Source organism: Conger conger, chromosome 12 (genome assembly GCF_963514075.1).
Source record: "Conger conger chromosome 12, fConCon1.1, whole genome shotgun sequence".
In the NCBI taxonomy this organism is placed as follows: domain Eukaryota; kingdom Metazoa; phylum Chordata; class Actinopteri; order Anguilliformes; family Congridae; genus Conger; species Conger conger.
In genome coordinates this window covers 26,546,176-26,559,230 of record NC_083771.1, presented here as the reverse complement: position 1 = coordinate 26,559,230, position 13,055 = coordinate 26,546,176, and the positions used below count along the sequence as shown (strand labels likewise).

At 44.6% G+C, this 13,055-nt stretch overlaps 1 protein-coding gene across 4 annotated transcripts in view; it reads left to right on the top strand.

The window, feature by feature from the left end:
- Window positions 1-944: 944 nt before the first annotated feature.
- nek6 (NIMA-related kinase 6) overlaps window positions 945-13,055 on the top strand; it is a 29,978-nt gene continuing 17,867 nt past the window's right edge. For 2 of the 4 annotated variants that reach the window (XM_061263570.1, XM_061263569.1), the window contains exon 1: window positions 950-1,088. The gene's annotated coding sequence lies outside the window, so the exon portion shown is untranslated. Of the gene's footprint in view, window positions 1,089-13,055 lie in introns of all 4 variants that reach the window. The other 2 variants (XM_061263572.1, XM_061263571.1) reach the window with 2 other exon arrangements.

The window sequence follows — 13,055 nt, the reverse complement described above, 5'->3', positions numbered from 1 at the left end:
ACATTAAAAATTGAAACAGACAAAATAAGTTTAAAATGACTACTATGAAATGGAGGGGGATTTGTGTCACTGGGCTGGAGACTCATTCTCACCACAAAAGGGATTTGTATTTTCTGTTCTGATGAAGGTGTTGGCAGTCATCCCTGTCTGTGCTCTTCTTGAGGTGAGGCACAGTTTATTTAGGGATGGCACCACAAAGATTACCCAGGGAATTCAAAAGGAAAACATTCCAGTGGAACCCCGGGTGTCCATCAGAACTCAGACCTGATCAGTGAACATGCATACAGCATACTCTGGATGCTGTACCTAACCTGCCCTCCTAAATGCAGCCCCTGAGTCACTGATTTGAGCCAATCCACAGTGCAAAACCCTTTGATTAGTTCAAACAAGTTGGTGAGTTGAGTGTTGGTGAGTTGAGTATAATGGCATTATAAATAAGGCTTTTTGACTGATCTCTAAACCTGTGAAACTTAATCTTGACTTGTTTGTCTGCTTCCTAGCACAACTGAATGAATTATACAGAGTACAAATTGTAATGTACAGAGTTTAATGTACTCTGTACATACTCTGTACATTACTCTGTACAAATAATGAGTCTACATGTTTCTGATTCCTATTTACTCTGTGTGTGATGAATATTTGCTTGAAATATACATATGAACAAAAACATTACATCAACGTTGTCATTCATTGTCATAATATGACAATCCCATAGGTAACACAACAAAGCCACATCGTAGACCAGGACTTCAGAAATCCACACGTCTCTGTAGTATCCCTGTCTATGACCACACAGAAAAGGTTGTTAAAATTACACTCCCCTCCCACAGAAGCATAAAACATTATTGTACGTCTGCATGTAGGTTGTGCACTTGCGTGGCATAACTGGAGAGAGAGAGAGAGAGAGAGAGAGAGAGAGAGAGAGAGAGAGAGAGAGAGAGCTACGCGACCGAGTGAGTGAAGTGAGTCAGTGTGCACGTTTGTACAGTTAAAATAGAAATTGCACAACGCGGATTAATGTAACAGCCATGTTTATACTTTCCGTATTCTGCAGGGCTTTGTAAAGCGAATTCACTCGGCGAATTCAGGTAAGCTATTGTTTTTGTCCGTCAATCGCATGAAATCACGCCACAGCCAGAACCAACTTCACTTTTAAACTTTACATTCTAGGGGCTGGCGACGAAAGTAACACTGCGTTGATAGGTCCGCGGCGTATAGCCGCACATGAAGTCTTCCCACCGCACGAATGCCGTAAACAAGGACTTCGACAATGGCCTGCGCCATTAGTGAGATTTCTTTTTTCCCCGAGTTAACTATATTTCAGTGTGTGGAATTAGCTGTTCGTAATAAAACAACATTTCACTTCTTCTGTGCAGGGTAGAGTTGTTGTTGCAAACAGGAATGTCTTTGCCAGCCACTTAAAAGCGAATAAGCGAATGGTTATTCAGCACGAAAATAGGGCAGTGCATTTGAACACTTGCAATGTGTGCCAGACCACTGCCAACAGTGACTTAGAACTCGCTCATTTCTGCAACAATTTGTCAGATCGTTTCAAATGGAAATTACGACCTGTACGTCGTAGTTCTTCCACCGAGGCTAATGTGCTGTCAGAAGTGTCGTGCTTGTGCCCAGATCAGCGCGGATGCGCGTTCGCGTCGGGGTAGAAAGTTTTGTTTACAGACGTCGGGCAAAAGTGCAGTTTACAGACGTCTGGCAGTAGGGGAATCTCTTTTTATTTTTATTTTGCGGAAATCTGTTTAACAGTGCGCCCCCGAAATCCCAGTTTTTTTCAATCCTGGGGCTCAATAGTTTAAAGTAGGCTACTGCACAAAATAGATACTAAACTTGTTTTGCGCAGCCAGTCAGGTAGGCCTATACATAGGCTCGTCTTGCCTAAAATTATCGAGGTTAATATTTTATCGCTTCAGTTTTTATGACCGATGTTGTAGAAGTACACACAAACAGCATGCCTACTTATTGGAATTCTCATAATTCGCAGTGAGTTTCTCAAGACAGCGTTCTGTAATGCAGTGACATGATTTTACTCACTGCTGGTTTGAGCCTGAAATTAAATATTGTTTGCCTCTAACACTTTGACACATGGAACAGGGAATTTTGCCTTAGCCCAGTAATCAAGTGGCTTCTGTTCTTTACACAACAAAGAGTTTAGGTTTTCTGTTATGAGAAGCTATACTCCTCCGGGAAGGGAGTTGTGCACACCAGGCAAAACCTTTTGGGTTTTTTATGTTTGAGGCAATTTCTCTCTGGGGAAATTGTGTGATGTTGGGTTCCTGCAGTCTGATTCTCGTTAGTTTTAGCCAGTGTTCAACCAGTGGCTCAGTGGCTAGAATCACTACCTCCAATTGGAATGTTTGTCATTGATTGTAACTGCCTGTTGGTTTATTAGCAAAAACACATTCTAGAAAGATGGCAACTTCTCACCTTAGAACTTGCAACTTGCACACACTTGTGTGCGAGCTGGAGCTTATTTTACACCCTGCAGTCCGCACAGCTCGACTAGAGAGCCAGTGACTATTTTACACCCTTCAGGCAACACAGTACTTCAAGAGGGCCACTGCCTAGGGGCCACACAGTACTGCTGGACTGCCAGTTACTATTTTACCACCTGCAGGTTGGTTGGAAGAGAGGCATGTCTCTCATTGATAACTGGCAACATGTGAGGGCTTGGTGTTTTGGACTGACTCAGTAGTACGTGCGTTACTCTTGACTAAATTGAACCCTCCCTACCCTTGGTGGATAAGAACACTGTATTCTACTGCGGAGTCGACTGACGAGAGAACCTGCGCTCATAGTGAGCCTTTACTGACTGAGCCACGATAGCCTGTGCCTGTGCTCAGAGCATTTGGGCAATTCCACAATAATGTAACTTGAGCATGAAAAAGGAAACTTACTTACTTCCCAATTCAACTTACTTAGTTCCCAATTCAACTTACTATGTCCCAGTCTATTGTGACCATTTTGAAATCTGATAAAATGTTGGCTAACACCAGGAAAATGCTTAAAAATTGATTCATTAGTCCCATTACCATTGAAATCAATGCGATTTGGTGGCCATCTTGAAAACATTCAAACCCATTTCAGATGGTTTTCTTAATGTCAAAACTGACATTCAGGACCATTTCAGATGACAACAAATGTGGTATGATAAAATTTGTTTGGGAAGTAGATCTTCAAACAATGTGCATTTCAGACGTGTCAGATCCATAATGCAATGGCATCACATCCAAAGCGCTGGTATCTCCTTGAAGATATAAATATTTTCAAATTGCTATTGTTATGTTCAGCCAAGGCTCCTACATTACATGGATATCAAACTTGATTAGACTTTCAAATTCACAGAGTTTCTAGAAAGTGCATATACCAGTCTTGCATCACATTGCCCATATACTGACTGCTCTATGAAACCCTGCCTTCTCTTGTGATAAAAGCCTTTACTGACTGAGCCAATCCATAGAGCAATCACATTTTGAGGGGCTCCTGGGTTGCCCATCTTGTTAGAACACTGTTCCAGTGTGTGGATGGGCCCCACGGTCTGGTATTGAATCTGGATTGTACTAAGCATCGCCCAGGGAACGATTTTATTTGTGATCAAATATTTAATTTGTTTTTTTAGTCAACAAAAATTTTCAAACAGAATAATCAACAGCTTTTTTTTATCATCCAAGGAGGGATGAGTTCAGTTGGTGAAGATGACTGTTGCAAATTAATTTTACTATAGGTAAACATGCCCTAGCACGTCATACTGGAGTTTGGTTTGTTCCTAACTTTCAGCCACAATTTGATTGGCCATTACATTTACACTATTTTGTTTTCAGATCTTTCACAGGGCTTCCTTTTTTACACAAGCGATCTGTGTGGTAGTTGAATAAACTTAAGGGAAACATTGTACACCTTCCCTTCAGAATATGCCAAAGTTCCCAGTCCCTGCATTTTGCCACATTAACATTAGCGTTAGCTATAGCATGTGGTACTGCTCATTGTGTCTCTGGGGAAGGGCAAAGATCTGAAGGTAAATGTAAGCAGAGATGGTGCGCGGGGGATGTCCTGAGACTTCGGGGGTAAATAGAAGCTCCGCGTTTATCCCGGGAAGAGGGGGGGCCGTCTGGTGCAACACAAGCTGGCCCCGAGAGCTGAGTGGTTTGTATCTTTCACCGATGTTGTAGAAGATAAACATGGACATGCGTGATAGGGTCAAATGGGAGCATGGCGAGGCGGGTAAAGATGGCCTGGCATACCGGGGGCCTGGATAGCGGCTAAAATTAGTCACGTGTCAGCTGGTTATGGAGGGGAGCCAGCAGCACGTGGGTCAGGTGGGGGGGTGGGGGACGGGTGCTTCAGTCTCCTGGGAAATGGCTTCAGTCCTTGCCTCCTGCCCTGCCCTGCCCTGCCCTGCCCTGCTCCCCACCTCTCTGCCTCCTGCTCTGCCCTGCCCCTTCTTTGGGTCAGTTGGACTGGAGCAAAAAATGTGTTATCGCCAAAAAAAAAATACATATATTTGTTTTGTGACTCTACCCCGGACAGGATGTGACTACAGACAGGCCACAGGGTGGCGGGAACACTGTGAATCATGAATGTCAGACATTTTTTGATATTCGTTGGAATGGGGAAAAAAAATAAACAGCCGAACTGTCTGCCTGGCAGGAGGCACGTACTGGAGGTTTTTGAACGCGTTCCCACCCCCCTACTGTTGACTCTGGAAGAGCCACTGCTTTGCGTCTGTGTGAAGCGGTGTTTTGGACCGAACCTCGCCCCCGGTGCGCTGTTTCTCATCCCAGCCCTTTCTCTTTTTTCCCTGGGCTGTTTAATTTAATGCGACGCAGCTGTCTCTGTGACAGGTTAAAACTCTATTTAGACCCCGACCCGCCCGCCCGCCCCCGTGCTTTTATTTCGGTCCGTCCCGTCGAGGCCGTCTGACACCTTGATGGAAACCGTATCCCCCCGTCTGCTCCGAGCTGGAACACAGTGCAGGAAGCGCCGCAAGCGTCCTTGCCGATACACCGCCCGGAGCCCCTCTGGAGAGAGATGAGCCCTCTGAATACAGTGTTACAGCGTTTCCGCGCGTGAAACGTCATCTCTGGAGAGAGATGAACCCTCTGAATCCAGTGTTACAGCGTTTCTGCACATGAAACGTCATCTCTGGAGAGAGATGAGCCATCTGAATCCAGTGTTACAGCATTTCCGCGCGCGGGCTGTTATCTCTGGAGAGAGATGAACCCTCTGAATCCAGTGTTACAGCATCGTCACGGGCGCGGTGAACGGGTGACATTGATGGACGGGGTACTTCGCATGTGTCTGTGGGTCAAACCTGAAACAGCCAAGAAATCTCAAAAGGACGAATTTACTTCCGCAGAGAATAGTTTCTTGTTTTTTTATATAACAGCTTACAGCATTTATGGCTGCATATGGGGAAAGTAGCTTTTATATTTTGAACGGGTAAATATAAATTTGGCTAAAAAATCGGTGCCATGGGAAGTCCCCTCTGGTCCACTGTGACAGTGACGTACTGCGATGGTTTTAAATGTCACCCCGTTTACCAGTGTGGACCCTTATCCTCCCGCATTAGATACACCCCTCCCTCACCATCGAACAGATGTCACTTGTTTTCATGTTGTATTTTACTTTGGCGATGACATCACATCTGCCTCTCACACCTGGCGGCTGATGACTGACAGAAGGAGAGAAGTTTAGGCAATGGCTTTCAACATCAGTGTTGATTCTGTAGAAATTCTGTAGAAAATTAATCTTCACTGCATGTGGCTGCAGCTATTGTGTGCGCATGTTTTCTCTTTGATACATTTATTCATGTGGACCTTATCCGCAGATAGTTTAGTTTAGAGATATCAGGATTCATGCTTGTATTGAGTTACGCACGTATGACACTCTTTGTTAACAAATTTGATCTAGTGATCGCTCAACTTGTATTTAATAGTTTTTACGCTGACAGAATCCCAGCTCTAGACTTTTATAAATGTATGTGATACACAACACAATACAGTATCACTGCATTTCTTCGGATGCATCCATGTGTTAGCGGTTAAGACAGTAATTTCAAAGTCTTGTCTGTTTTTAGAGCTTTATGTTTTTATGAAAATGTCAGCCAGAACTCTAATTCTAAGCTAGTGAAATGAGTCGCTCAGTTTACACATGACTGTCATGTTTATCTACTTCTCAAGGCACTTGGCTTAGGAGACAAAACTCTCACTGGGATGTTGTTTTGTCTAGTGCAAACCACAAGACACCACCTTCCTTTAATTTTCAAAACGTGTGCCTCAGAATAGACTGCTACAAGACTGTCACAATGCACAATTAGTGCTTTTTTTGCCATGTTAATTGAAGTGTGTTTATGAATACTCGTTTTGGGTTTAACAAACTCTGGGTTTGGCTCAAGACTTGTCATTTTGAAGAGTCGGGGAGAGGGTCGATGGAGGAGGAACAGAACCCGCCCCCATTGGGTGATCATGGTGACTGCAGGGTGGAGTGGGGGCTGTTGATTGCTGCAAAGCAGTGGCGCTTCATATGATGACTATTGACAGTGGTTGTGACTGAGCAGCGGCTTCCCTGCAGTGTGCAGTTGGTTGGCAAACGCAGCGTCTACGATATCGTGCTGATCTACTAAGTAGCCTCCGGTTCCTTGTGCGGCATATGCGTTCATGTGAAAGATGGGAAAGTCTAAGGTTACACAAAATAATAATAATTAGGTTGTTTTACAGCTGTTGCCAGAACTGATTCTATCAGGAGCTCACACATGAAATACGACTTGGGAACGATAAGATCTTGTTTCACACACATTCAGAACACGTTGAGCCTTCTGTTCTTTAAGCTTCACCGATAAGTGACCCATTCAAAGGGTTTCTGTTCTTCAAAGACTTTTCAGCTGAAGAGATACCAGTTTAAAGAAACGGCAACTGGATATGGGCACTGTTTTATCACCTAGATTGTGGAACTGGATAAAAACGTTTCCCAATTTCCCTTGAAATTGCATTAAAATGGTGTCATTGCGTCACACAGTGATACCTGATACACATATTGTGCATTTCCCTTCAATACGGTGTCAGTTACCAGCTTTCTGGAAATCGCGGTTTTGAAGAAAAAAAAATAGGTTGATTTAACATGACTCACCAATCAGATAAGCCCCCCCCCCCGGTGGAGTGAGGGGCGTGTCCACCTGGAGCTGGAGGAAATGAACAGGGGATTAGTACAGGAAAGCTGATTTCCTCACCACCACACAATGGCGTGACGATTCATCACTTTCTGTGTTTTCTTTTCTTCCGTCAATGAACAAACCCCCCCCCCCCCCCCAAAGAAGAACAACCAAGCATAAATGATTAAAATCGTTCTTTGCAAAATAAAAAACGAATTACTATGCTAGTGTAGTGTTTGGAGAAAAGAACATGATGAGAAAGGCCAGTCATTTTATATGAAAAGGAGCAGACTTCATGTATATTTTGGCTTCCCAATCATCTGTCTTCCAGACTGGTAAATGGTTGGCATTTATATAGCGCCTTATCCAAAGCACTGTACAATTGATGCTTCTCATTCACCCATTCATACACACACTCACACACCAACAGCAATTGGGTTTGGTGTCTTGCTCAGAGACACTTCGACACACCCAGGGCTCGAATCAAACCGGCAACCCTTCCGACTGCCAGACGACTGCTCTTACCACCTGAGCCAATGTTGCCAATGACTGCGTTTAAAATTAAAAAGGCCTGCAATTTAGAGGCGAAATGTTGTTGAAATAGAAACAGAGCAAGCAGCATTTGGTCTCCGAACAACAATGCTTGCTCTGTTCGTTGTCAGACTAGGCGACTTCATTGAAACAAATGGCTCCTATTGATTGTTTTGCATCGTTTGGCTGTTTGCTCCCTTGAGTCACTTCATGTTCGCATTGGGTGTGAGAAAGGGTTAGCGCGACTTGGTGTGAGTGAGTGTGTTTGTGTATGTGAGAGAGTGTGACTGAGTTAGCGTGAGCGGAGGGTTATTTTCCCTTGTATGCTGTGGTTCAGCTTTATTTGCCTTTAGTAAAATCAAATTTGCGTCTCTTTGCTTGAAAACTCTAATCTTGTTTTTACATGAGGTACCATGACCCAAAAAATAGACGGGTCCACCATATCCTACCACCAACTTTAACAATTTTAACCAGTACCAGTAGCTGTTGTTGTGATGCCTATTATATCAAACAAGTTGCCACGATACCTCAGTCTCCTCTCACTAGCGACCAGGTCCAACACAACACCTCTATAATCAAATCTGGTCACATGATACTCATCTCATTCTACGGCCGGTGGTGTCTCTTACTGCCGGTATCAATGGCATTTAGGTCAGGACTGCTCCTTTGGCAAACCGTCACGGGGTTGTTTTACGTACATTTTAGACATATTCAGTGTAGGGGCTTGGCTACTGCTCAGACTGACTCACTCTCACCCAATCCTCCCCCCCCAAATTGAATCAGATGTGGAAGCTATTTCAGGCCGATTTCACATCCACATTCAGCCTCGCCAGGGTGGTAGTGCCAGATGTATTTTATCTTCCAATGACCCCAGCACTCAAAACGGGTGAGCAACGACACCATCCCTGACATAGCATCTCTATGTGTCTGTTTATGTCTCGGTTCAAAGGGCGTGACCTCGGTGACCTCAGCTCCCACTTTCTACAATATAGACAGGAAGAGAGGAATTGGGTAAAGCTAAGCACAACAATGAGAAACAATCAGTCTGTTGATTTTGTTCTTTTTTCCTGCGACGCGCGCGTAGGTGAAGCTGCATTCGTGGCAGGAGGACGGGCCCACATTCCTTTGTGCTGACACTATGGGGTCGTTACGACCTTCCAATATTGCAAAACAGGCCAAATGACCTCCCAATAAAATAGCATGATGAGGAAAATAATTAGATACACCAGAGATGGAGATTTCATGTTGTGTGTGGCACATACTGATCAATAGTCTGAAGTCTAATTTGCCCTTAGAAATCACCAGAAATGGTGATTGAATAGCTGTTATTTTAGTTCCCCAGACCCCACTAGAGGGTTGAAGTTTTCGCGGACTATGTGTTACACACCCCCCTCTCCCCAATATTTGAACATAATTGTGTCCTTCACGTACAATGCACTCCACCATAGCACAGTCATATCCTAACTGTGACACTGAACCACCTTGTACATTGTAACAAATAGACCAAGCTTCCTCTTTTGAAGAAAATGGCAGTTGGTGCTCGGAACATTTTTGGCAGTTTTCTATTCAGGGAGAAGTTCCCTCTGGAGCCCAATGAGTGCAACCTCTGTGTGCCGTTTCTGAGGCAAAGAGGAAAAGATGTTTTGGAAGTTTGAGTGGCGTCTTGTGTTGAGTTTGTTGTGCCGGGCGGTTTGGCTTGGGAAACCGTACTGATTAAACCTCTCTCTGTGGTCAGCTCGAATGTGTTTTTAAAGCCCTCCATCTGATAGGAATGTCACATTTTACCCGTCTGTGTTCCAGCTCTGTATTACTCTCCTGTTTCATTCTCCTCAGCTTGTGTTTAAAAACTCATTTTGGCACTGGTTCAGTTCCCACTTGGCATTGGTTATTTCGCTAACCCCCAAGTCTATCTCTTTTTAATGAGCTCGTTTTTGAGTGAGATGCCAGAGTTGGAGTTAGAATGGGGTGCGCAATAATTATATATGTAATAGTCTTTTTTTTCTAGTTTATGGAATCTGGCAGCTTTTGCCTGCCAATATCCAATCTTAAAACGATCAGTCTCAAGGGTTGCCAGATGAGGAGAATTCGTGGTTGTGAAATACTCATGTTAGAAGTTTCAGCGTGATTCTATTCAGGAGCAAATAATAGATGTGTCATTTTTAAAGGAGGTATTGAGGACAGATGACTTGGAAAATGTGTATGGGAGTCAAGTGAAGATGGGGGATTTGAGGACTATGGGGGTGGTGAGAGCACACCTGGCAAACTGGTTGATCAGGGCGCAGTCGAACAGCAGCACGGCCTCTCTTTATGGCCAAAGGAGTCTTATTTTCCATGGTTACGGTTGTCAGGCAAAAGTAGGTGACCAATACGGTTAAACAGGGACTTTTCAATAAAAAAAACTATTAAAGTGAAGTGATCTGAGGACAGAGCCATGCGAAGCTGCTCAGACTTATGTGCAGAGCAGCACAGTATGGTACTGCCTCGCTAGGCTTCAGTGTGTTTTAGCACTTTGTGCTACTGTCCTTTGTGCTACTGTTTGTGCGTCATAAAAAACACAAGTTCCGCTTTTGTGTGAGTATGTTTCACTTTCTGAGTCTGCATATATGGCTGTGTGTGTGGATGTGAGTGCGGTGTGTGTGTGATGCAGGCATTTGTGTGTGTGAGTGGGCCTGGGTGCATGTACATGTGTGTGTGTGTGTGTGTGTGTGCTGTGCAGTGCATCTGAAGCCTGTGTTGGCTGTGTATCTTCATGCCTGTATCGTTGCGCATGTGCGAGAGAGAGTGTGTGCGGTTGTGGGTGCTGGATTGGGTAGTTTGTGTACATTCCCCAGGTTGAGTAGCGTTCCTCAGTCTGTGGAGGGAATGGGGTGAAAGTTGAGCTCAGAGACAGAGTTTTGTCAGCTGGTGGGCGCTGGAGTGCAAGGGGGCCTCTCTCTCTCCCCCTTCCAGACATGCACACAGCGCACACACGCACGTTCATGTGTCCACATACAGACATACACCGTTAAGTAGTTCAGTGGGACACAGTAAGTCAGGATTCCTATCTGACTCAGACAGGAACCGACTTGTTTGTTTTGATTTTTCTTTTGTTTCCCTTTTGTTTTTCTTTGTGAGAGTCAGATGAGGTGGAGGAGGTGTGTGTCTGTTTCTGTGTGTGTGTGAGAGAAATGTGTATGTGAGAGTGTTTGTATGAGGGAGAGAGTCTGTATGCATGTCTGTGTGTGTGTGTGTGTGTGTGTGTGTGAGAGAGAGAGAGAGTGTGTTTGTAAGAGAGAGGGACAGAGGGAGGGAGGAGAATGAAAGAGAGAGAGAGAAAGAGAGAGGGAGAATAGAGAGATTGTGTGTCTGTGTGTAAGAGTGAGAGAGCATATGTCTGGATATCCTCATTGATTCCTGGGTAGTGAGTAATACAGGAATTGCCACAGTGTCAGTGTAACATCCCAAAGCCAGCAAGAACCATGGGCACAAGCAGAGCACAGTATGCATGTGTGTATATGAACGTGCAGGGGTTGGAGTCTGTCAGTGTGCATCTTATGTGGATGTCTGTACTACCATTACCCACAATGCCACACAACAGTCTCACAAACTTTCACCTGAATGTAAAAATGCACGTGAATTCTTTCTCATTAACAAATGATTTATCTGAGCAAAGCTGTCCAGCAGCATTTCTTGCGCCGTTAAATCAGGATCTGGAAGGGTAGCTGCACTGAATCAGTCCAAACAGTGATTCTGTCAACTGTGTAGCTGTGCTCCTGGATGCCTGGGCCCCCCCCCCCCCCCAGAGCACGTTTGAACAGCCCTGTGTTTTTAAATATATCTTTTTTTACTACAGTTCCTATTACATCATTATTTGAAAATCACTCCTTACATGGTGTCACAGGCTGTCATGCAAGTCTGAAATCTGAACATATAAAGTGTAGGCTCAGAACTTCAACCAATCAGCTCGGCAGTGCAGAGTCAGACTCTGCTTTTTACCTGCCTGGTGTTGCAGCCTTATCGTGGTGGGAGATTTTGTGTGTAACCTGGGAGCTGTACTGGTGGGGATTTTGGTCCCTGGCAGGTCTGGCCAAGCCTGATTGATCTGAGGGGAAAGACTAACAGCAGCACCTGGTCTTGCAGGTTGGACATGGGCAGTTAGGTTAGGGGGCTATGTCATACTCCTCCTGAAACTGCATTGAACAACACTACTTCAGAGCACGACCAAGTCAGCTCCTCAGGATCAGTATCAGGGACATCTTGATATTGCACTGCCAACAAAGAGTTTGACTCAGAACTGCAAAATCACTAATGTTGTTAGTGTACGTCCACTACAGAGGAGAGTGATCAAGATAGTCAACACATTACATTGTGTGTCATTTAGCAGACGCTTTTATCCAAACCAACTCACAGTTAATTTGACTAAGCAGGGGACAATTCCCCCTGGAGCAATGCAGGGTTAAGGGCCTTGCTCAAGGGCCCGACATTTTAGTTCTTAAAGGATCACAATCACATTTACCAGATGTACCCCTGAAAGTACAGTCTTTGGGTAAAAATGAGTACATTATCCAAGCAAAAAAGGTACAAAATAATTATATATTGCTGACTAGGTGTACAGTTTATGCACCTACTCTGTTGGGTACCGCCCCCCCCAGCGACAAGCATTTGTACCTTTTTAGGTACTTTTCATACCTTTATTTCTGAGAGTGAAGGAATAGGCACACAAGGTGGTTGCCATCTGGAGCCTGGAACAAAACTGACGAACCAGCTAAGAAGGAACTTACAAAACGCAACAAAAGTTACCAAGTCTTCATGAACAAGCCCAGAAAGCCTGTAACACCCAGGGCAGGGAGGTCAAGAGGAGAGCAGGGGGCGAGAAGAGATCCTTTGTGGAGGAGCTTGCTGAAGAAGCTGGAAATGCTCTGCACATGTGACATGGGCATAGCTTATTAGACCGTTAAACACATTTGCGGAAACAACAACTGCTCTGTCCCTGTAAACGATAGAAATGGAAAGGTTATAACAACAGAGTGAGCTAGCAGCCAGGTGGGTCCGACACTTCCAGTAAGTGCTAAACTGCCCTGTGCCAGTAAACCTAACAAATCCTATTCCCGCTGTAGGCCTCCTTCATATTGATACAAGCCCCCAGAGAGAAGGGGGAAGTCAGATGTGCCCTTAAGGCTGTGAACTACTGCAAAGGCCCAGGCATTGATGCTATCCACGCAGAGTTGCTAAAGTCAGGTAGAAACAGCAGCCACTTGCTGTCCAAACCAAGTAAGGTTTTCTGAATCTTTCTGACTAGAATGGAGTCAGCTATAGTATAGCAGGGCATAGAGGTACCCTGCTGGAAAAAAAACAAAAACATCTGAAGCCAGGTTTTGAAACA